The 23,213-nt window shown below is 44.5% G+C and overlaps 1 pseudogene; it reads right to left on the bottom strand.

Moving 5' to 3' along the window:
- Nucleotides 1-19,027: 19,027 nt before the first annotated feature.
- On the bottom strand, nt 19,028-22,617 carry LOC116083889 (annotated as a pseudogene).
- Nucleotides 22,618-23,213: the final 596 nt, after the last annotated feature.

Here is a 23,213-nt window from a genome sequence, read left to right as displayed (position 1 = left end):
GTCCTGAGGTAAAACCAATGTTTAAAAAGGAGCTAGAGTTGTGAACATGTAGGCAGTCCCGTCAAGGGCTAGCCTTGCCCTCCACTGATCCTCCATTGTCTGGGTTTCACTCATCTTGTAAGGCACCGGAACAAGCTGTTAAACCCTCAAGAACTGTAAGGAGCTGAAGAGGTGACTGTGTTGCTTCCAGGGGACCCAGGTTCAGTTCTCAGCTCTGGTGTTGCACCTAACAGCAGTCTGTAGCTCCCATTCCTGGAGAACCAGGAGCTTCCTCTGCTGGCACCACATGCATGTGGCACACATAGATAACCTCGTCTATTATACCAGGAACCAGGGCTAAGGCCCTGTAGCTTGACTTGCTCATGCCTGACCAGCTTCCTGACAAAGACATCAGAAGCTAACTTCCTACAGCTCACTGAAACTACCTCCTACCCAGGCCACTCCTCAGAGAGTCAGAACAGACCTCAGCCCCCATCCCTGCAAAACTCATGCGGAACTGTCCATCTCTCCCTACCACGAAGACTACATCTGCCACCCTCTGTAAGAAGACCACAGCCATCAGGTATCCTGCTCAACATTCAAAGCCAATGTGACAACCTGCGTCTGTCTCCTTATAAGGCTCTCCATGGCTAGTGGCACGTGTGTCTGCTCACCCCACAGTGAATGACCATTCACCATGAGTGCATGTGACTCCTTGTCCTACAGTGTGAGTGCTCACCAGGCATGTATCTGCTTGTCCCACAGTGTGAATATTCACCATGCATGTGTCTGTCCCACAGTGTGAGTGTTCACCATGCATGTATCGGCTCACCCCACAGTGAGTGAACACTTATAGTGTTACCAAGTACATGTGGGCTGCAGACAGACTCTGGTCAAATGAGATGCCAAGCAAGATACAAAGAAGCTAAGATAATGCCAGCCAGTCTCCAAGCTAGGTACAAGGGATTCTGGAGACACTGCACATCTAGCAGGTCACTCTACCCTCTGGCTCCATCTCTAGAGAGCCTTCCCTGCCAGAAAGACTCTTCTGGCATGACACAACAGAACAGAGAACTGGCACAGCTGAGGAAGCTGTCATCAGCAGGCACCTCCTATGCCCTGGCCAGCTTGGCATAGGATTCTCCTGCTGGCCACATCCACCCAGCACCTGATTGCAAACTGTGCTCAAAGGTCTGCAGTCTCTGAGTGTGAGAAAGGATTAGTGTCTCTAAAAGACTCAGCTTGATTGAACCTTCCCAACACCTTGTTTCCTACAGTAACACAACACAATGGTTCAAAAGTCCAAGTAAAGGGTCACGGCATAGTTCAGTGGTAGGAAGAGTCCCTGGCATGCAGAGAACCAGGCCCTGGGCTCAACCCTCAGCTCTGGAAAAGAAAGAACTGGGAGGGAAAGAAAACTTGCCCAGGTATGGTGGCTCATACCTGTAATCCCACCCGGTGGGGAGCTGAAGCAGAAGAGTCTGAAGTTTAAGCTAGCCTGGGCTACCCATTAAGCTCCTGGCCATCCTGTGCTACAGAGTGAAATTCTAAAACAGCATCAGACTCAGCAAAGGCTTCAGTAGAACACAGACCAACCAGGGCCAGGGGCAGAGCAGGGAGGGATGGACATAGTGGACATAGATAGACACAACTGGGATAGCTGTGAGTTCACAAGATAAAACTCATGCACTATCCTGGAGATGTCTGGGGGCTATTCCGAAGAGCTCCAGTGTTCCCCAAGAATTTATCACATGAGAGTTGTGTACTGGTCTCGAGTTCAAATCCCAGCAACCACATGGTGGCTCACAACCATCTGTCATGAGATCTGATGCCCTCTTCTGGTGTGTCTGAAGACAGCTACAGTGTACTTACATATAATAAATAAATAAATTTTTAAAAAAAAAAAAAAGCAACCAAACAGTGAGAAATATAAAAAGCGAGAGAAATGTTTAATCACTTCATGTGCTCTCGTATCAGTGGTGATGAAGGTGGGTACCAGCCAGCATTTTTGAAGTCCATATGAACGGACTCTCAGATGAGGTAAGAAAGCTCCCGTGCTTGAGTTTCCTAGTCTAGCAGTGAGTTAGCAGTACCTGGACATAGTCCCAATCTTTTCATAGAAATGCAGTCTTTGATATGAGGGCTTTTTTTCCTTTTAATTGATTTTATCATCTGGTTTTATCCTTTAAGAAGACTCTGTAACTAATTTAGAATTTTAATTACTATACTTAAAAGTCCTTTTCAATAAGTAAAGTTGGCTGGTGTACCAGATGGTGGTTCATCTCCAAACACTTTTTCCTTTTTGGAAACTGTGCTGCTCCCCACCCCCACCTTCCCTATTAGTGCCCCTTTCCTTTTTTGAATACTCACCTGTCTAGCCAGCTAGGGAGTATGTGTGGGGGTCACTTGTTTTCTGTGCTGCCTTTGGGACCCACTTTCTCAGCTTTTACCCTGAGATCATCTCCATCTGGGTCTCAGGGTTATCCTGAACATATATGGAATTTCAGAGGATTCCCATCACTGGGTGACCAATCCCTCCTATGTGTCTTCCCAGGTGAGCCAATACAGTTGGGTTTCCCTATGAGACCACTGCACTTTGTGGGGTGTTCCCCCTGACACCACCACATTTTGGATGGGAGGGGGACAAGTGCATTTTGTCTTAAGAATCTTTATCACCAGGTGCTCATAAAAAACCCCTAAGGCTGGGCAATGTCAAAGGAGAGGCAGCAGGAAGGACAGGATTATGTGTTTGAGAAGGAGTGCCAGGAAACAAAGGCTGTGGGATAATAAAACATTTCAAAGACAAATGAAACAGAAACAAAAATGTATTCTGAAGTTTCAAGAGCAAGCAGAAACCAAAATGCCTTTAGAGATCTGAAAGCAAGCAAGCAAGCAAGCAAGCAAGCAAGCAAGCAAGCAAGCAAACCGTTTATATAGAGTGCTTTCAAACTAGATACCAAACACTTTGAAAGCAGACCAAAAAGGTACCTGTCAAATTACCCCAAATTCCATGGTTCAATGTGGAAACAGTTTCGTGAAGTTTTATAGTTTTACAGAGCAGAGAGAGAGAGAGAGAGAGAGAGAGAGAGAGAGAGAGAGAGAGAGAGAGAGAGAGAGAGAGAGAGAGAGAGAGAGAGAGAGAGAGAAAGAGTGCACACAATAAATCAAGGCAAATTTAAAATACATTGAGGGACACATAACAGAGATAACAGTTGATTACAACAAGATAGGGGGAAGCTTTTCTATAAGCCACACATGCTATCTGATGACAGTCCTAGCTTTTGAGTTGATGGAAGCTAGTGGTCTGCTAAGTTAAAAGGTTTTATCTATGAGTCACTGGGTGTTCTGACACAGAGTTGGGGAAGAAATGGCTCTTCTAGGGGCTTAAGCTAGCCCAAGATAAGGTAATTAGCCTCTGGACCTTCAGCACTGCAAACTCCCCACAGCTCTGAGCTATTGTAATACTTCAATCTTTGCAGACACAGCCTCCTTCCAGGAATTTTCTTTCACAACTCACGGGTACCACATGTTCAGCCACCCTCTGCATGCTCATCTGAGGCCGAGGCACCACCCTGTTGCCACTCAATTACTGCCTGGATGTGTCCTCAGAGGCACAGGGCACGCAGATAAGCTCTGGTCCAAATCCTAACTCTGCCATCTCATGTCTGTGTAGTGTTGATGGTGATGAGGTCAGCGGCGCCCTTGGAGGTTGTAAACAGTCATTTCAGATGTGCTCTCCTGGAACAGCAGGAACAGCACATGCCCCACTACTGGGATGCTCAGACTGTGTTATATAATGTATCACGCGGCATTCTGTAATATCACGCGGCATTCAGACACTTTGTATTTCACCCACTCACAACAAATGTGCTCCCCTGCAATATGGTCCTGGCTCAGTGATTCCTTGTTTTAAGCCCACAGACACTGTTGTTCGAGTATTTCATGGTGTAAAAATGATGTTCTTCTTGTGGTGTTACGGTAATATTTGTCTGCATATATGTGAAAGACGGGTGATCCTACAGTGGCCCCCAAGGCCCTACACCCTGTTCTTACAGCCTATGTAGTGCCCTCAAGGTAGGTGTCAGGGGAGCAGGATTATACTACTGCCATCTTGCCAGAAGACAATCCCTGTGTTTCCCTAGGGGAAGGGTCTGGGAGGAGCTTAGAGTTCCTCAGTAAGCATCTAGAAAAGAGTGAGAGCCTCACAGCTGTGATCAAGGAGCTGTGTGCCTCCAAGACCAGCTGAACCCTCTGCAAGACCAGCCCAGATTCTAAGTGGATTCTGGAAGGACCGTGTGCAGAGAGGACTTAAGTGATCTGTACCCAGGGCCATGGCTTTCCCAACACTGAGGTTTCATAACACCTATGGTAGGTAGCTTTCCTTGTTGGCAAATAATCAAACATGGATGGAAAACTTCACCAACACAAACATCCCTGGTCAGGATAGTGTCCCGATTAGTAACTATTGCTGTGATAAAACACCTTACACAGAACAACTTGGGGAGGAAAGTGCTCAGCTTACATTTCCACAGCACTGTTTATCAAAAGAAGTCAGGGCAGGGACTCAAATAGGGAGGGAACCTAGAATCAGGAGCTGAGGTAGTGGTCATGGAGGGGGGCTGCTTACTGGCTTGCTCAACCTGCTTTCTTATAAATCTCAGGACCTCCAGGGATGGCACCACCTACCATGGGCTGGGCCCTCCCTCATAAATTTTAAGAAAATGTCCTACAAGCTTGCCTATCGTCCAGCATTTTTCAATGTGTGGGTAATGACCCTTCGGAGGTTGAATGACTTTTTTTACAGCGGTCACCTTAAGATCATTGGGAAACGGAGATTTACATTAAGATTCATAACGGTAGCAATTCATACAGTTATAAAGTAGTAATGAAAATAATTTTATGGTTGGGGTCACCACAACACAAGAAACGATATTAAAGGGTCATAGCACTGGAGCGGGGGTGAGAACCACTGCCATAGCCTGGTCTTATTGAGGCACTTTGTCAGTTAAGGCTACCGATTCTCCAGTGACTCTATCTCCAGTGACTCTAGCTTAGTTTACGTCAAGTTGAAGTGAAACTAGCCAGTGAAGCTAGCTTCATAAGGACCCAGAACACATCTAAGATCACATCTTGTCTGTTCTAACTCCAGCGCTTGTTGGAACTAGCCAGGGTGTTGTCCTAGCTGCTTGAGGTAACTTCAAAGCCTGACTTGTAAGATAAAAAAATTGAGGGCTGCAGAGATGGTTCAGTGGTTAAAAGCACTGACTGCTCTTCCAGAGGTCCTGAGTTCAATTCCCAGCAACCACATGGTGGCTCTCAACCATATGTAATAGGATCCGATGCCTCTCTCTGTCTGAAGAGAGTGACAGTGTAGTCACTCATACATAAAAACAGACTAATACATCTTTAAAAGCAAAATTTAAAAAAAAATAAAAAAAAATAAAAAATTGAACTGCTAAGTCAGTAAAACTTTTTCTAAACTTCTAGACTCTTCTCTATAGTGGTGCCATCTGATCAACACTATTAATCACCCTTAAACCAGTTTGAAACCTGGAAGGCATGCCACCTGTCCTGTTTTATCTTTTTCATGTCACTCTGTGCTTTCCCTGAGGAAAACAGAGCTGAAATGTCACCACTGCTGAGTAGTGGAATTAGAGGGCAATAGTTCATTCAGAAGAGCTTCCTCTTCGAGGAATAAAACAGACACACTGTCACCTTACTACAGCTTCAGTACCTGGTCCTCCTAAAATAGCATTGTACAAAACTACCACACAGCCAGCGGAGAAATATAAATACCTTGGCATTTAGCAGTCTTTCAGGGTGCCTGGGATGTGTCCTGGCAACTGGACAGGTATCTGCCTGCAGAGCCAGGTATGGGGACAATGACAGTCTCCTGAATTCTGGAAGGGGTTTCCATGGGATGATCCAGGTGGGGTGAGAGGAGGAGGAGAAGGGGGAGGGAGAGGAGGAAGGGGAGGGGAGGAAGACGAGGAAGAAGAAGAAGAGGAGGAGGAGGAGGAGGAGGAGGAGGAGGAGGAGGAGGAAGAGAAGGAAGAGGAGAAGGAGGAGAAGGAAGAGGAGGAGGAGGAGGAGAGGGAGGAGGAGGAAGAGGAGGCAGCAGCAGCTATGCACAAAGTGTGGAGAACCTGGGATGCGAATCTTGCATGCAGCTGGATTCTTTGTAAGGCATTGTTTTTGCTCCAAATAGAAAACAGACAGAGGTTGGGCTGTATTCTGCCTCTCTCATGTGCCAGGTTTGTGCCTCTTGTCTCTTGGAGGCTGGGTCTCTATAGCTACAGCTACAGCTGGCTCTCTGTGTTCCATTCCTTCTTGAAAATGTTCCATTCCTTCTTGAAAACGTCTTCCTTTATAGATTTTGGGGAGGAATGGGTTCTTCAATATCTGCGAACTGCTTAAGAAAGAATGGCTGACATCATTATGCCTATACTGTGGGGGAAAACTTTCAGTAACGCTCGAGATGGAGGGAAAGCCATGAGGGTAAATAAGTGGCCTTTGGACAAAAACAAACCTAGAAATGATAGATATCTTACTTCCACGTCATTGCTTATATGAGACACATCACAGCTTGGCCAGAATGATCACGTAGAGAAACAGCCCAGAGCTAGGCTCAGGGCTGAGAATTGCAGACTCCCAGTCAGGATCTTGCACTGGCCCCTGACCCGCCAGTCTGTTCACGTGACTTTCTAAGATTGCTTCCTTCTTCTCAATATGCTCCTTCAAGTAGACGATGCCAATCACCCGTGTCCCTCCATGGACTGGGACATCTTGAGCAATGGCCAATCTGGACACTGCAGGTCTTGGCTTGTATGTGCTGCTTGCATCTGTGGCCATCCCTACTGAAGGTGTCATGTCAATCCTGCCTTGTCATAGAGACTCTGATGTGAACGGAGGTGAGTTCTGAGCCTGGCTTTTTTTCCACTCTCGCTGAAGGTACAAGCCTGAAGGTATATGTGAATCTTTCTGTCTTAGTAAATAAGGCATTTCCTATACTTCCCTGGTTTCATAGGATGAAAAAAACCAGCTGGTTAAACAGTGAGATAATGTTTTATTTTCTTTCCTAAAATTCTAGCCAATCCAGTCTAAAATATACATGTGGGAAGTAGGACTGGAAAAACCAACTCTAATTAATTAGTTTCTCACAGTGCAGTGTGGCCGGTTGCTTCCCCACTGAAAAACCACACTCTATTCTCAAAGGCTCTGTGTGGCTAGGAGACTCTTCCCCGCTCAGCTATGCTGGGAGACCATCAATTACTCCTGATTGTTCTTAGCTCCGATTGTCTGCCTAATTTGAAAGCATCTAAAAAGGAAACATTTGGCATGAGTCTCTTTCTCCCTATCAGCTTTGAAAGATGAGTTAGAGGAACGTCTGGCTTAAACAGTCCAGCAACATATTTCGCTTGTGATAGGAAGTGATCCTTTTTGCTCTGAATCAGAAATATCTCCAGTAGGCCCAATGGGATAAATATACAAAACTGAGCAACACACGTATGGAAACCTCTACATGCTACGTCATGAGGGAACTGCAAACCAGAATGACAGGATATCATGACACATCTTTTAAATGGCCAAACCCACAATATTAACAAAGCAAATGCTGTCACAGTGCAGGGCTGAAAGCAGTCAAAATGGTATGACCGCTTCGGAAGACAATAAGTTAAACATACACTAAATTCCACTAAGGACCTAGAGACATGACTCAGTGGTTAAGAACACTAGCTGCTCTTGCAAAGGACCTGGGATTCAGCTCCCAGGACCCACACGATGGCTGACAATCATTTGTAACTCCAGTTGGGGGGCGGGGGGAGGGTCTGATGCCCTTTTCTGGCCTCCTCAGGTACTGCATGCATATGGTACACAGTCAAACACATGCAGACAAAACACATACATCAATAAAGAAATATTTAAAAGCATAGATTTGAATCAGACTTGGGCTCCTACAAACCAACAGGACTTCAGAACTTACAATTTACAGAACAACCAATATGGAAACTTCTGGAGAAACTTAACTGAAAATCAGCCCTGGGAGCCGGTGAGATGGTTCAGCAGGCAGAAGTGCTTGACACGAGCCTGACAGCCTGAGTTCCAACCCCAGGACCCCACATGGCAGAAGGAGAGAACCAATTCCTACAAGTTTTCCCCTGATCTCCATATGCATACAGTGGCAAACAAGTGCCTCGTCATACCCCAACCCATGCACAATGAGTAGTGAATGTAGTAAAGGATTAGAAAGAGAGAAAGCAGGAAGGAGAATAAAGAAAAACCTTTTTTTTTTTTTTTGAGACTGGGTCTTGGGTCTCGCTCTGTAGTCCAGACTGGTCTAGAATTTACAATTTTTCTACCTCCGCCTCCAAAGCAACTGGGAAAACAAGTGTGTGCTACCGTGTTCAGCTAAGAAAACCACTTAAATGCTCTTATAATATTTGTATGTCTGCATGGTGCGTATGTTTCAGGACATCTCATTTGTCAGATGACAGCTTTTGGAAGTCTTTTCTCTCCTTCCACCGTGCACGCCCCCCCCAGGGGGATTGAATTCACATCACCAGGTTTGTGTGGTAAGTGCCTTTACCCTAAGAGCCCAGAGAAACATGTTTTAAATTCAAAGTTTGTCTTGAGACTGGGTCTCGCTAGCCGTTGACTAGACTGGAACTCTCTAGGTAGACAGGGCTGGCTTCCAACTCTCACGCCTCTGCATGCAGCAAAGGTCAAGTGTGCCGGTCTGCAGTTTCAGAGGCCACGCTGGTTCTCTGCAGAGCGCTTCAGTGTTTGATCCTGACTCATCATTGGAACTGAGGTACCACTTGGATTTAAGGTAGAGATCCTCAAGGAAAGGAAAAAATGATGCGGTCGGTCACCAAGGCTAAGATAGCCAAGATGTGATTCTGAATAGTTGGCAGCTGGTCCTACCACATTGTCACCCACTGGGGAACCCGAGAGAGAAAGCAGAACTTGGGCTCTGGACACTCTATGCAGGTCTCCACGAGGCCTAGTACCAACTGTGCTTCTCTCCTCCCATCTGCCCTGCCTGCCCTGGCTTGTTCATCCAGAAAGTTCCTCACTGTGCCAGGAACACTACTAGGACCGGAAAGTATAAGAAGGAGCTGAGTGGACGTGCCCTGTGTGCCCACAGCCCCAGGGGAGAACACTGCCACTGAGTGTTTACACAGATAAGGGTTTTGCAATGTGGCCACACATGCATTTTGTAAGGCTTTTCTCCCACAGGGTCAGCATGTATTGAGCAGGGGAGATGCACAGGGAACAAGAGTAACGCTCAGCCTTCTGAGAACCAGACAATGGCTTTGAAGCGAGGCTAATCTTTGGAAATAATAGTGCTACTGTTTGAGTGCTCAGAGAGAGAGGCTTGTGTTGTGCAAATGGAAAATGAGGATTGGCCTAAATCCCACAGTGGGTCCTGCTGGCCGAGGACTCACTGTGTGGTTCTTGTTCAGAGCCTCACGATAGCAATTGGAATACACACAGCCAGCCACTGGGAGACCGTGTGTGTTGCCCTTGACACTGCTGCGTGTGCTAGCTCAACAGAAAGGGGCAAGTGGGGGTCTTTGAATTTTTACTTCAATCTAAATTAAGAAAGCAGAAGCAATAGTGCAGCCCAGGGTGGTTTGCAGAGATTCCTGAGATGTTGGCATTGTTTCTGGTGCCTTTGACCGGCTCATTCTCTCTCTGTAATTTGAACAGAACTACATTTAACTTACCCATAGTGTCTTCTCAGAAGTCATATGGGGCATGGGCTCCCATAAACTCAATCATGTAGTCCCAGTAGCTGCCATTCGTCCTCATTTGCCATCATTACTGGGCATTAGTCCAGTGCCTGGTATTTGCTGTGCAGAAAAACTCTCTGACAAACACCCTTACCTTCTAATTTGCAAATACCAGAGGTTTCTTCTTACCCTCAGGCCCAAGAGTGTCCCTTCAGAGTCCCGCCTTAGAATTGTGCTCCCTCTTCTTCTCTCTGCCCTAATCTGCCTGTGAGAACTTGGCTGTTTTGATATCCTATGAAACAACACACTGATCCATCTCATTACCCGAATCCTGCAGGTTGGATTTGGTGATCAGGAAGTGATGGGTGCTGTGCTGCTCAGAGGCAGTGACAAAGTACCACACTCCAGCCAGCTTAAACAATGGCGTCTTACTTTATCACTGTTCTGGAAGCCGAGAGTTAGGTACCAGCAGGGCTGCATGATGGAAGGGGGACTTGAGTTGCTCTCCCTTGCCTGCCTTGCAAAAAGTTTCCTTCCCTGTGCTTACATGCAGCCTCTCTGTGTTCCCAGACAGTGACCTCTGCTGTCTCTTTTGTTATAAGGCACATCTGTCTGGTCATGTGAGTCCCGACTCCTTGACCTCATTTAACCTATGTAACCCTAAAAGCTTCTACCTCCAATGACAGTCTTCATGGAGAACTGAGGCTTTAACATGTTCGCTAGAGGAGAATATGGCTTCATCTACAACAGGAGTCTCTCAAGTTCATGACAGGCAGAGGGTGGTGGAAGGGAATATGAGGAACTCTCACAGGCTCGCCCTCTTACTTATTACGTCTTTGGTACTAAGCAGTCTGAAGCACAGTGGGATAGTGTTTCTTAGAGAAAGCAAGAGTTACTGAGTGTCATTATAGGCACAACTGGAATGGTGTTCTACCCTGAGGATATCTCAGGACTTCAGAGGCAACACTTAGCATCTGAATGTGCTAGAGTTCCATATACCCCAAACTTCCATTAGTAGGCATGGTGCTTATCACACCACTAACTGAGCACTTCATTACTGAGTGGGTGCTGGAGAGGTCAAGTGGCCTCTAGGACACAAGTGAGCTGTGGACACGGTCAGTACCACGTGCCTCTGGTTTATTCTGAGAGGATTTGTCTCCCTAGCCTCCAGGGAAGAGGATCTCCCATGCCTGTTCTGCAGGCGACTCCTGACACACAGGAGCGAGCAGGGAAACAGACTACTGCATTGCACCCAAGCAGAGCGGACCCAGGATGAGCACAGGCCAAGAACGCCAAGCTGAAACCCCAGTTGTCTCCCCCTTTCCCCTTTCCCGTGCTTCTGATTTGGGGCTAAGAATAATTAAGTGCCTTTAGTGTGCAACACAACAGAGCAGCTCAAATGCGAGTGTGCAAGAAGATAGTGATTACAATTTGATACAAACAACTGAACTCTACATAGACATGGAAACATTTCCGCACAGGGTCAGGGTTATCCAAACCTCCGCAGTGTCCTGGGCCCAGCAGCCCTGCTCAGTCCCTTGGGCATCCAAAAAGATGACTCAGGGTCTGCCGACATGTGTGCCAGCTCAGATCATAGTTCTTCTAGGAAGAAGCTTCCACGGCCTCTTCCTCCTCTTTCTTCTCTTCTTCTTCCCCCTCTTCTTCTTTCTCTTCCTTCCCCTCTCCCCCTCCTCCTCTTCTTTTTTCTTCTTCCTCCACCCCCTTTTCCTTTCCTCTTCTTCCTCTTCCTCCTCCTTCTCCTCCTCTTCCTTCTCTTTCTTCTCCTTTTCCTCCTCCTCCATTTGTAGAATCAAATTAAAAGCTATAAATTTCTGGATGCCGTTGGTTGCCCAGAATCATTCAGAAAAGCAGCGCTTTCTCCATTGCTGAGCGGGGTTTACCACCATGGACAGCGCCGGGCCTTTGCCAGCACTAGGTCAAAGAACAAAGGACTATAGGAAAGCTTCTCTGAAAATACACATACACGAAACAAACAGGTTATATTTAGGAATATACGTGTATAGTACACACACACACACACACACACATCCACACACACTTACAAATATGCAGGCAATGGCAATTAATGGAAAAAAGAAGCCATGAATTTGAAGGAGAGCAGGAGGGGTGTATGGGAGGGTTTGGTGGGAGGAAATGGATGGCAGAAATGTTGTAATTATATTATATTCTTAAAAATAAAAGTAAAAAATTTTTTAAAGATTTATTTTATTTCGTTTTTATGTGTATGAATACACTGTAGCTGTACAGATGACTGTGAGCCATCATGTGTGTGGCTGCTGTTGATCTCAGGACCTGTGCTGCCATGCATGCTCTGGCCCCTCTCGTTCTGGCCCCGCCCCACTCGCTCCGGCGTAATTTTCTGCAGCTGTCTTCAGATGCACCAGAAGAGGGCGTCCGATCTCATTATGGGTGGTTGTGAGCCACCATGTGGTTGCTGGGATCCGAACTCAGGACCTTCAGAAGAGCAGTCAGTGCTCTTACCCACTGAGCCATCTCGCCAGCCCAAAAGTAAAAATTTTAAAAGGACAAATGCAACAAGACTCTTGGTTCTGCCAAGAATTTTAGCAAGCTAGGTCAGAAGCATCCAACCTCAAGAGAATTATTACTGTACGTGAATTTATTTTAAAATAGACTATACAGTCTAATACCTGAAACTAGAGATGGGGTTTGCATGTGTCTGTTAAATTTTAAATGCCCATCACTGCAGAGGGAAGTTCATGTAAACCTTTTTAGCTCTCCAGCGCCCCCTGGGGAGGCTTTTATGGCAGGGACAAGACTAAAGCTTGGAGCTGAGAAATAGCCTATATGGGGCCAGGCTGCAAAGGGGCAAGAGACTGGCTTTGGGCTCATACTGTCAAAGCTGATATTGTGGAAAGAGTCCTTAATCCTGATCTTCACTCTTGGTGCCTGTGAGCTGTAAAGGATGAGGGACATGGACTGGGAGGGTCTCAGTGGAAAGCTGTTTACTGTTAGGACCACCCATTTAGTCACATGACCACACATCCAGTTACACGACCACCAATCTAGTCACATGACCACCCATTTAGACACTTCCCTCATCATTTCTGGTTCAGTTTTTTAAAAGCTCAGATGTTTCTTAAAGAAAATGACTTCCATCTCTTCAACCACAACTCCAATGGACACACACACATACACACAAATGCACACATACACATGTACATACACACCTGTGCCAACACAGACATACGCTCATATTAAAACATTTCCCTATCTGATCACACCTTCCCCCAGGCTCACATGCACACAGCTGCACACATGTTCATTCACACGCACTACAGACACAGTGAATTTAGCTTCTCAATTTCTGCTTCTCAGAAGCCATCAAGAGCTGTCTGCATTGGTGTGGGAAATCTCCCGGGGGACAGCTCTGTGCCTGCAGCCACAGCTGTATTTCTCTCTTATTCCCTATCTTCCTGTGTTTCCCCAGTTGTCGCCAAGTAAATAATGCTCTTGTCCTAAAACCTGGACACCTGGAAACATGGCCAGAGGGACTTAGCAGATATGAGTAAGGCATATTATCCCTATGTGCTCAGGTGATCCAGTGATACCACAAGGGTTCTTTCAAGATGGAGGCATCAGGCCCACATCTGGGAAACTGACATGAGGAAGCGGATGATGGAGGGGTGAACTCTGAGGAAAGAGGAGGGGCTGCAAGCCAGGGAGACCTGCTTGGAATGTTCACCCTCTAGAGACTGAGGAACAAGGAATGGGATTCTCACAGAGCACAACCCCTCCCCCTTAGATCCCCAGACTCTAGCCAATGAAACCAATTTTGAACTTCCATCCTCTAGAGGTGGCAAATCTCCATGACGTCAAATCAGTAAACTCGTGACAGCTTCTTGTGACTCCCATAGGGAATTAAAATGTCAGGTTTTCTTTCTTTCTTTCTTTTTTTTTTTAATAGCTGGTGTGTATGCCTGCGCGTGTGTTTCTTTTTCTGGCCGAATGGAATCATGGAAAATTGGTTATTTTATGCTGCTTGGAAATTGTTGGAATCGATCCCTAGCATAGCAACACTTTAGAAAGTATTTTCATTTGTTATTTGGAGGTTTCGTATGTGTCTATAATGTATTTTAATCATACCCATCTCTCACTCCCCATTGTAACCCCCTCAAGCCCTCCGAACAACCTCTCCCTTCCAACTCCATGCTGTTTTTTACTTTTGATATCGCAATGAGTCCAGTTGCATTGTCTATGTGTAAATGGGTCTGAGATCTTCCACTGGGACATGGGTAACCTAGCAGAGGCCACACCCCCAAAGAGCCTTCAACCCCAGCCCCCTGCCCCTGTCAACTGCTGACAGTCCCATAGCTGGTGATGGGGCTCAGGATCCTCTCTTCTGTCTATGGTGGCATTTGGATTGACTTGATTTTGACAGCACTGCCTTCTTAGAGGGTGTCTGTGGAATTCCTTTGCATGGATGAATGTGTCATGTCTGCCAGTTCTCGACATCCTCACACTTGCTCATCTCACTGGCAGACTTGGTGCCGTATAAGGTGGCCACACTGCTGGGATGATGCCAGTACTGTGTGGTTTCTACAGGGTGGACTCTGGGGCTGGCAGCCACCATCCGCTCTCATTCCAGCAAAGGTGAGCCCTTCTCCATGCTTACCGAAAGCAGAGGCCTCATAACCTCATTTTGCCCCTTCTCCAAGCTCATCGAATTCAGGGGCCTCTTCCTCTGTCACTTCCCTACTGATAAAGGGCATCCTTCCCATCACCGCTGCATATTGATTCAATGTATATGTGGCTTTATTCCAAAAGATACCTGAGCACGTTCTGTCTCACTTATTTGGCTACTTGCTTTGTCATACACATCTTAAATTCACTCAATGTTCCCTCAACAGAAGTGCCCAAACAATCATTGCCCACACCCACTTTGTCCCTGTGTAGTAAATGCGAAGACTTCTTTTTTTTTTGATTGATTGATTGATTTATGTAAGTACACTGGAGCTGTCTTCAGACACACCAGAGAACATATTGAGCCACCGTGTGGCTGCTGGGAATTGAACTCAGGACCTCTGGAAAAGCAGGCAGTGCTCTTAACCCCCAATTCGTTTCTCCAGCCACAGGCTTCTTTTGAAACATGTATTACTGGTATGAATAACATAGAGATGGGCTCTCAATAGCACAGACATAAATCAAAAGCTGGTGCTTGGAAATGATTAAGGTCACACACAGGTCTATAGGGCAGAAGAATGCAGTTAAAATATAAAAGGTTGGCCTAGGGGACAATTACTCACTGAGCAAGTATGAAGACCCAACTCCCTAGCACCCATGTAAAAGGCTATGGCTGTGATCTGAGCACTACAGGAGGATCACGGGTACTTGTTGGCCACCAACCTAGTCCAAGCTTCAGTGACAGACCTTGTCTCAAGGGAATAAGGCACAAGGTGGTAGAGAATACTCGGTGGGCTTCTCTGGCTTCTGTATGTGTGCCCTGGCATGCACCACACCCACACATGTACACAAACCACATATTCACATACTCACAAAAATACAAAGTATTTAGTTGTGAAAAAATCTGTAATTTACAAAAAAAATATAATTGACTCTCAGCCCTGTGATTAAGATCCAGTAAAATTAAGTTGGTGTTGTGTGAGATGCCAAGTTTAGCCATGAGCTAGGACAAGACTGAAATCCGTGGTTGTGTGTGCAGGTGTTTGTCAAGGTTGGATGAGATGGGCCATTGGTAGTATCAAAAGAAACTAGCAAACTTGACAAGACAAGTTCTTAAGCTCATAATAAAATATCAATATACGGGTTATAGAAACAGTTCCGTGGTAAGAGCACATTTTGGTCTCAGAGGACTGGATGGCCATTCCCAGCACCCATAGCAGGGATCTTCTGCCCTCTTCTGGCCTCACCAGGTACTGCATGCATGTATTCACAGTAAATTAAAATACCAATACATCGTTTCTAGAATTAAAATCCAAAACACTAACTTCAAAAGAACAGAGAATATAAAATGTTCCTGCTTTGCAAAATATATGGAAGGAAGAGTAAAAAACAGGAATTTAAGAAGTAAGCAGAAATTTATCAACGAGGGTCTTTAAAATGATGTGAGGTTCCGTGGTGCCCAAAGTCCATGTGTGCTGCCTACAAGGTATATACCTCTAAAAGGCTGATGATGTGAGGGACCAAAGCTTCCCAGCCTTGTTCTTATAACCTAAGCTTGTCTTTGTCAGTGTAGTGGTTTTGCATTTCTATGTACGTTTTAGAATCAGTTTGCCAGTTTCTGCAAGAATAATCATGCTGGACTTTTACTTAGGAATGGTTTGAACTCACACATTACTTGAAGTGAACGTGGCTTTTTCTAATCCATGAAGATGATATGCCTCTTTTGGTTTGCCCTATTCAGAGTGAAGAGCATACACATTGCTATGGCCAGCTTTAACTCTCAACTGGATACAATCTAGGATCACCCTGGCAAAAAAAGGTTTCAGTGAGGAACTATCTAGATAATGTGGTCTGTGGGCCTGTCTATAGAGGAGTATCTTGACCACTTAGAGTGGCATTCCTGGGTAGAAGATCCTGAAATTTTTAAGAGGGGAGAGAGCAAATGTACCACCAGCATGCATTCATTTATCACTTTTCGTTTCTGGGCTCTAGATTTGATGTGCCACCTTCTCTAAGTTCCGGCCTCTGTAGATTGATGTGCCGCCTTCTCTAAGTTCCGGCCTCTGTAGATTGATGTGCCACCTTCTCTAAGTTCCGGTCTCTGTAGATTTGATGTGCCACCTTCTCTAAGTTCCGGCCTCTGTAGATTGATGTGCCACCTTCTCTAAGTTCCGGTCTCTGTAGATTGATGTGCCACCTTCTCTAAGTTCCTGCCTCTGTAGACCGTAACTTGGGACTTAGAGATGACGTAAGTACTTTCTCTCTTCCGCTGCCTTTGTCCAAGTGTTATGCAACAGTGACAGAAAAGATATTCAGATACTCACTTCTAATTTTTTACTTCTCATTTGTTCTTTGAGATTAATGTAAGTATATCATTTCCTCTCTCCCTGGCCTCCCTCCAGAATCTCCCACAGCTGCCCTCTCAGATTCATGGCCTCTTTTTAGATTGTTGTTACATGCATACATGTATATACATCCTTAATATGTGAGTACAACCTGCTTAATCTGTATAATGTTACCTATATGTGTGTTTTCTGGATGACTGCCTGGTATTGGGTAACAATTTGTGTGCTTTTCCCTTGGGAAAATTATTTCTTCTTATGTCAGTATTCCTTAGTTGCCTGTAGGTCTTTGTGTAGGGCTGAGACCTTTTACACATTTTTTATTAGATATTTTCTTTATTTACATGTCCTATGATATCTCCTTTCCCAGTTTTCCCTCCGAAAAAAAAGAATAAAATAAAATAAAATAAAAGTAAACTTTTTACACATTTTTTGTTTTGTTTTATTTTGTTTTGTTTTTGAGACAGGGTTTCTCTGTGTATCCCTGGCTGTCCTGGAACTCAGTCTGTAGACCAGGCTGGCCTCGAACTCAGAAATCCGCCTGCCTTTGCCTCCCAAGTGCTGGGATTAAAGGTGTGTGCCACCACCACCTGGCCTTTTTACACATTTTTAAAGGTTTGTTTTTAATTATGTGTATCTGAATGTGGGTTCAAGTGTCCAGAGAGACCAGAGGAGTCAGATCTCCCTGAAGCAAGAGGCACAGGCAGCCATCAGCCATGATATGGGCACTGGATCAAACTCTGATCTTCCTTAAGAACAATATGCATTTCCAATCACTGAGCCATATATTCAGCTCATGGTAAGCATTTTGATATCTATCTATCTATCTATCTATCTATCTATCTATCTATCTATCTATCTATGATGAGTATACTGTAGCTGTCTTCAGACACACCAGAAGAGGGAATCTGATCCCATTACAGATGATTGTAAGCCACCAAGTGGTAGGGGAATTGATCTCAGGACCTCTGGTAGAGCAGTCAGTGCTCTTAAGTGCTGAGCCATCTCTCCAGTCTCTAAGGCCATACTTTTACAATTTTATACATGTATATAATGCATTCTGGTTACTCTTTCCTCATACATCTATCTCTTCTCCCACATATCCTTACAATAGCCCCCCATACACATATACATCAGTCCCTTTCAATGACTTTAGTATTGTTACATGATCCATTTAGTGTTAGATTTTTTAAATTTCACCTTCTCCATCTTTACTATTGATACACAGAGATTGTGGTGGTCTGCATGAGAATGCTCTCTCCTCTATAGGCTGATATATTTGAATGCTTAGGGCCCAGTTGGTGGAACTGTTTGGGAAGGATTAAGAGGTATGGCCTTGTTGGAGGAGCTGTTTCCCTAGGGGGTGTGATTTGAGGGTTCAAAAGCCCAAGTCATTCCCAGACAGCTCTCTCTGCCTTCTATTGGTGGATGAGGATGTAAGCTGTCATCTAGTGCTTTAGCACCATGCCTACCTGCTTGCTGCCATGCTCCCTACCATGATGGTCATGAACTCTATCCCTCTGCAACTGTGAGCCCCAATTTCAACATTTTCTTTGACAAGTTGCCTTGGTCATGGTGTTTTGTCACAGCAATAGAAAGGTAACTAAGACAGAAGTTGGTACCAGGAGTAGAGCATTGTTATGACATGCCTGGCCATGCTGCTTTCTGGAAGAATGTAGAAGACTTTGAGACTTTGGACTGGAAAGTGGTTGGACACTGTAAGTGGGTCCCAATGAATGATCCTAGTAGGAGCCAGGCAGAAACAGTGCTGAGAGCAAGGTGTAAGATGGAGATATATTCCAGAGATTTCACAGGGAAACATATTAGCAGCAGGGCTAGAGACCAATGTGTTATTTTGGTAAAGAATGTGGCTGCCTTTTGCTTTTACCTTAAGAATCTGGCTGAGGCTAAACTGAAGAGTGTTGGACTAATCTCATTTGGAGAGGAGATTTAAAGAGCCTGATATTGACCCTGCCATGTGCTCACTCTTAAGCAGATGCACAATGAAAACATCAACAGCTGACTCTTCCTATTAAGCCATGGTGCTAGACCTGCTCTATAATTCTTGAATCAATAAATAGGTCAAAATGATGTAGGATATGTCAATAGAAACAAAATATCTCATACTCATGATTAAGAAGCTTTCTAGAACATGGCTGAGAATGCCATTTTCTTAATAATCAAATAGATTATTAGAAATCAGAATAAAGTATATTTGACAATGAAAAAATGGAGTACTTCCACTGAAATCAAGAGAAGAAAATCTCTACTCTACCATCACTGCCTTGAGAATTGTGCGTGATGACATCAGAAAAAGATGTAGCTGTAGGTCAGGAAGAGGGAGAGTGGTCTATTACTCATCTGAAAAGCACAAGGGAATCAACTAAGTAGCTGAAAACTACTTAGTAAGGAACTCCAGAGGCTCAGAAGCTAGTAACTTTCTAACTAGTCATAGTGCCTGGTGAGAAACTCCAGCAACAACTAATGAAGCTGAAAATCACCCACATGCTTTCTTTTTTCTTGAGGCTTTAAACACAGCACAGGTGTTTATTTTATACTATGTATAATTATCATTAAAGGGATAAATATTAACAGCAGCCACTTTTACTTTAAACTTTAAAAGGAGCAATGTTCAGATCCCACACTATGTGCTAAGCATCTTTCCCATCTCTGACTGTAGCTCACTAGATCAGGCTGGACATTCACCCTCGGAAGTGCTTCTTCAGGCCTGCAGAAGGCAGGACTAACAGACTTATCTGCTCTTCTCCCAGTGGTGTCAATCCAGCAATGACGAATGAAGTGTGAAATATCTACTGGCCTCCCTACCAACCCCCAGCCTCTTTATCTGGACATGAGGCCACACAGCTTTTCTCTGTCAATCTGAGGAAGCCTCCAGAAGACCTGCAGTGAGGCCAAGCCCCATGACAAATAGCATGCAACTGATAATTTCTCCTGTCTTCCGTTGAGTCCACCTGAGGCAATTGTTATTCGCAAAGCCACCAACCACATAAATCAGAATTCCCTTGATGCAACTGACTAGTTCTGTTTTGTTTTGTTTTGTTTTTCGAGACAGGGTTTCTCTGTATAGGCCTGGCTGTCCGGGAACTCAGTCTGTAGACTAGGCTGGCCTCAAACTCAGAAATCCACCTGCCTCTGCCTCCCAAGTGCTGGGATTAAAGGTCTGCGCCACCACCGCCCGGCAATTGACTAGTTCTTATGGCCAGGAATCTTGTGTAACAGTAGATCTGCCCAGTGTGAGATTCAGAGCCCAGTCTACACCGAAATCTATCATCAAAGTTTACACGGGACAAAACAAATTCAGCCATCTGTCCCACACTCGTAGCATCAAGCTTGCCTATGAAAGCCAAAGTTCCAACTGTAGAAAATGAGAATCTTGTATCAATTTTTTCCAGTGTCTCTGGGCTTTGAATGTAGGCCACAACTTCCTTTACATCAGCAACATTAATACTTTGACATAGGATAAGAGTCTGGGCGGCACTGAGAATGTACAGGAGGTGTGGGTCCGTCCAATGCTACCATTCCCTCCCTAGTGCCCATGTAATAAACACCAGTACTTCTCTGTCCATGCAATGAAGCTGTCCATGAAATCCAGCACTGTCAGGACCTAAAAAAGTCACTAATTCTCAAATACTCAAACATGCAGTATTTATGAGCATCTTCCTCTCCACCCCTTACCCCTTACCCCCACCCCCAGCCCCACCCCCCATAGGTGAAAAAAATTAATGGGCATATTTCTCCAGTAACAATCTTATGCATTGTCCCATGTCTGACCTCCAACAGCTTATAATTTTTTAATAATAAAAATTAGCAGTACACTTAAGGAGAATGTGCACAGCCACTGTGAAGTAATCACCATAATTTCAAGACAGAATTTTTGACATACATGAAGACAATGTTCATTTGTGTAATAGACTTATATTAATTCTTAGGTATTCAGTTACAGTTAAATAAAACTGTTATAGGTGCTAAAAAGCTGTGTAATTCAATATATTTTAATTTATGAAACTATTGGACTTTGTTTTGGTTATATTAATACATTGATTTAAATGGAATGAACATTAATATAGATAACCATAATGTTGATTATTATAAAATTATTATGTGCTCTATCTGGAATAACATACCAGCTGGGAAGTATAATTTTAAAAGATAATGTTCAACTTTGAGGTTTTTCCAGTTACTAAACATACTGATATACTTATTTAAAATGTATCTTTCTGGTCAAGAAATGAATAAAGCAAGTCAGTGGAGCAGAACAGAAACCTTAGAGAGTCACTCCCATGTTTGATGATTGATTACATCACAGCCTCAATCACAAGAAAAATGTTGGGACAATGGCCGATTATTCAGAAAAATAAGATATACATGTTTTCTATCCAGATAAAACTAAGATACATCAATGTTTTAAATATAAGGCATAAAAGCCAATGTTGGAAATGAATGTGTGTACTCAATAGGTGAAGAAATGCTAAATATGACTCAGAATTGGAAGGATGTTTGTTCCACAGGTTGCCCCCACCCCCTCCTGCTTTGGTCAGTCCTCATTCTTAAAATAAGTTAGAGCTGTCAGCATCAAAATATATCCATGTGTCGATCCAACCAGAAAACAAATAAAGTTGGGTGCTTGTAAAAAGGCTCTTGGTGACAGCTACTATTATGAACGATGCAGACAGATGCAGGGCCCTTGCTCATGCCTTACCCAGAAACATTTGGGCAAAGATGTCTGCCCACAAACTGTGTGCACCACCTTTGCGACTGATCCTTTAGGTCTAGGATGACTGTTTCAAAGTGACATGTATAATCCTCATTTTTCCTTGAAAAGCTTCCTCTCCACTCAACCTCTGAATACACAGACAGGTCATACATTAAGCCTCGTCACAGCCACATTGCAACAGACCTCGCCAATAAACTGAGCTTGCCTTGGGAGCATAAGTCTTTGCTTTCATTTAGCTCACAACGCTCATCCATGATACTTTTACGTTTCTGACCCACAGACTGAGAACTGTAGGCACATTTATCCTCAATTCTCTGGCAAAAACCAAATAAAATCATAAAACAAAAGACAAAAGAACCATATAAAGTTAAAAGATTTTCCCACAGAAAATGGTTCGAGTTGATTATAAATTATTTTTCTCTCTCATGGAATTATCCTGGATTTTTAGACATCAGAAGAGTTGAGAGCACTTACAACTCAAATTCCATCCTGTCCAGTTTTTAAAAACATTAACTAGTAGAATATAAATAATGTGCTAGCATTGGCAACAACCACTCGAAGCTTGCATTCTGGACGAGTCTCTCCCGGGGCAGTGTGCTGCGACCTGGCACTTTGCAGATAGATATGATGCATTTGAAGTGGCCTTTCTCTGTCTCCTGAAGTACTGTGAGAGCCACCCCACCTTTTCTCCTTCACTGTTTAGACTGTCACTCACCAAGCCTTCATTAACTACTAGCTTGTCACAACATCTGTCCATACATTTCCTCTGCTACTCTAGGCACACAAGCTCCTCCTTAGAAAGGTACAGGCAGTGAGTGTGGGTCTCTACTCTCTTCCACAGCCTGTGACTTCTGGCAGGCATGTGCCAGGACCTGCATCTCTGAAATGTGTTAAGAGTATTTCCTGAAAAGAAGAATAGCTTCTTTGAAAAACAACCCAGGCAAAGTTACTCTGCAATTTGATGGTAAAACCAACTGCCAACCAACAATACATTGTTGCTGAATGTACGGGTCCTGCTGCAGGTACATTTTAAATGGTTTTGCAGAGGACAACATAAATGAAATGTGTCTTTTTACTGTTCCTGTCAAAGCTTGAAGCACATGGATCTGACTTTCTTCATAGGCAACCCAGTTCTGCCTACTGATTTGCGCTTACTGATCATCATTTCAGATGAGTATAAACACCTGCTCCTCTTCCAGGCTGGCCTCCGTCTCATGGTGGGCTGGCTCAGGGCCTGCTAGCCTTGCCTCCAGTGGGTATGCATACAATAGCAACAGGCTTGAAGAATTTTCTGGTCCACAGTCTCAATATGAATGCTGCCTCTCTTCCTTTACTTTGGGGCGTTTTCGTAGTTTTTCTCTAGAACCTAATTGCTGCTAGTGAACTATCAGTTCTGGTATAACTCCTAGAGATGCCTGCTGCAATCCTGGGAGGCACCTGTTCCTGCCCCTACATGAACGACTAAGACACATAGAGAAGTTCACTGGCAGATCCAAAACACAGGGACATGTGCTGATTGAGTTCAGGCCCCAGAGGTGGGCTGGTGAAGGACTCAGAGTTCCAGAGACCAGGTACTTGCTATGACAAAGCCTGGTAGTACATGTGGGACATTGAGTAACAAAGTAAACTATTAAATACTGCAGTTTTTACTTAAGTACTTTGTGTTAGGCAACAAGAGAGTAAGCTATCAAGGCAGCAACCGGAGTCCTAGCACTCATTTTCTAATTGTGCCAGTCACTGTCATAGTGAGCACAGATC

The sequence above is a fragment of the Mastomys coucha genome, unplaced genomic scaffold (genome assembly GCF_008632895.1).
Source record: "Mastomys coucha isolate ucsf_1 unplaced genomic scaffold, UCSF_Mcou_1 pScaffold8, whole genome shotgun sequence".
In the NCBI taxonomy this organism is placed as follows: domain Eukaryota; kingdom Metazoa; phylum Chordata; class Mammalia; order Rodentia; family Muridae; genus Mastomys; species Mastomys coucha.
This window is presented reverse-complemented; position numbering and strand designations above follow the sequence as displayed.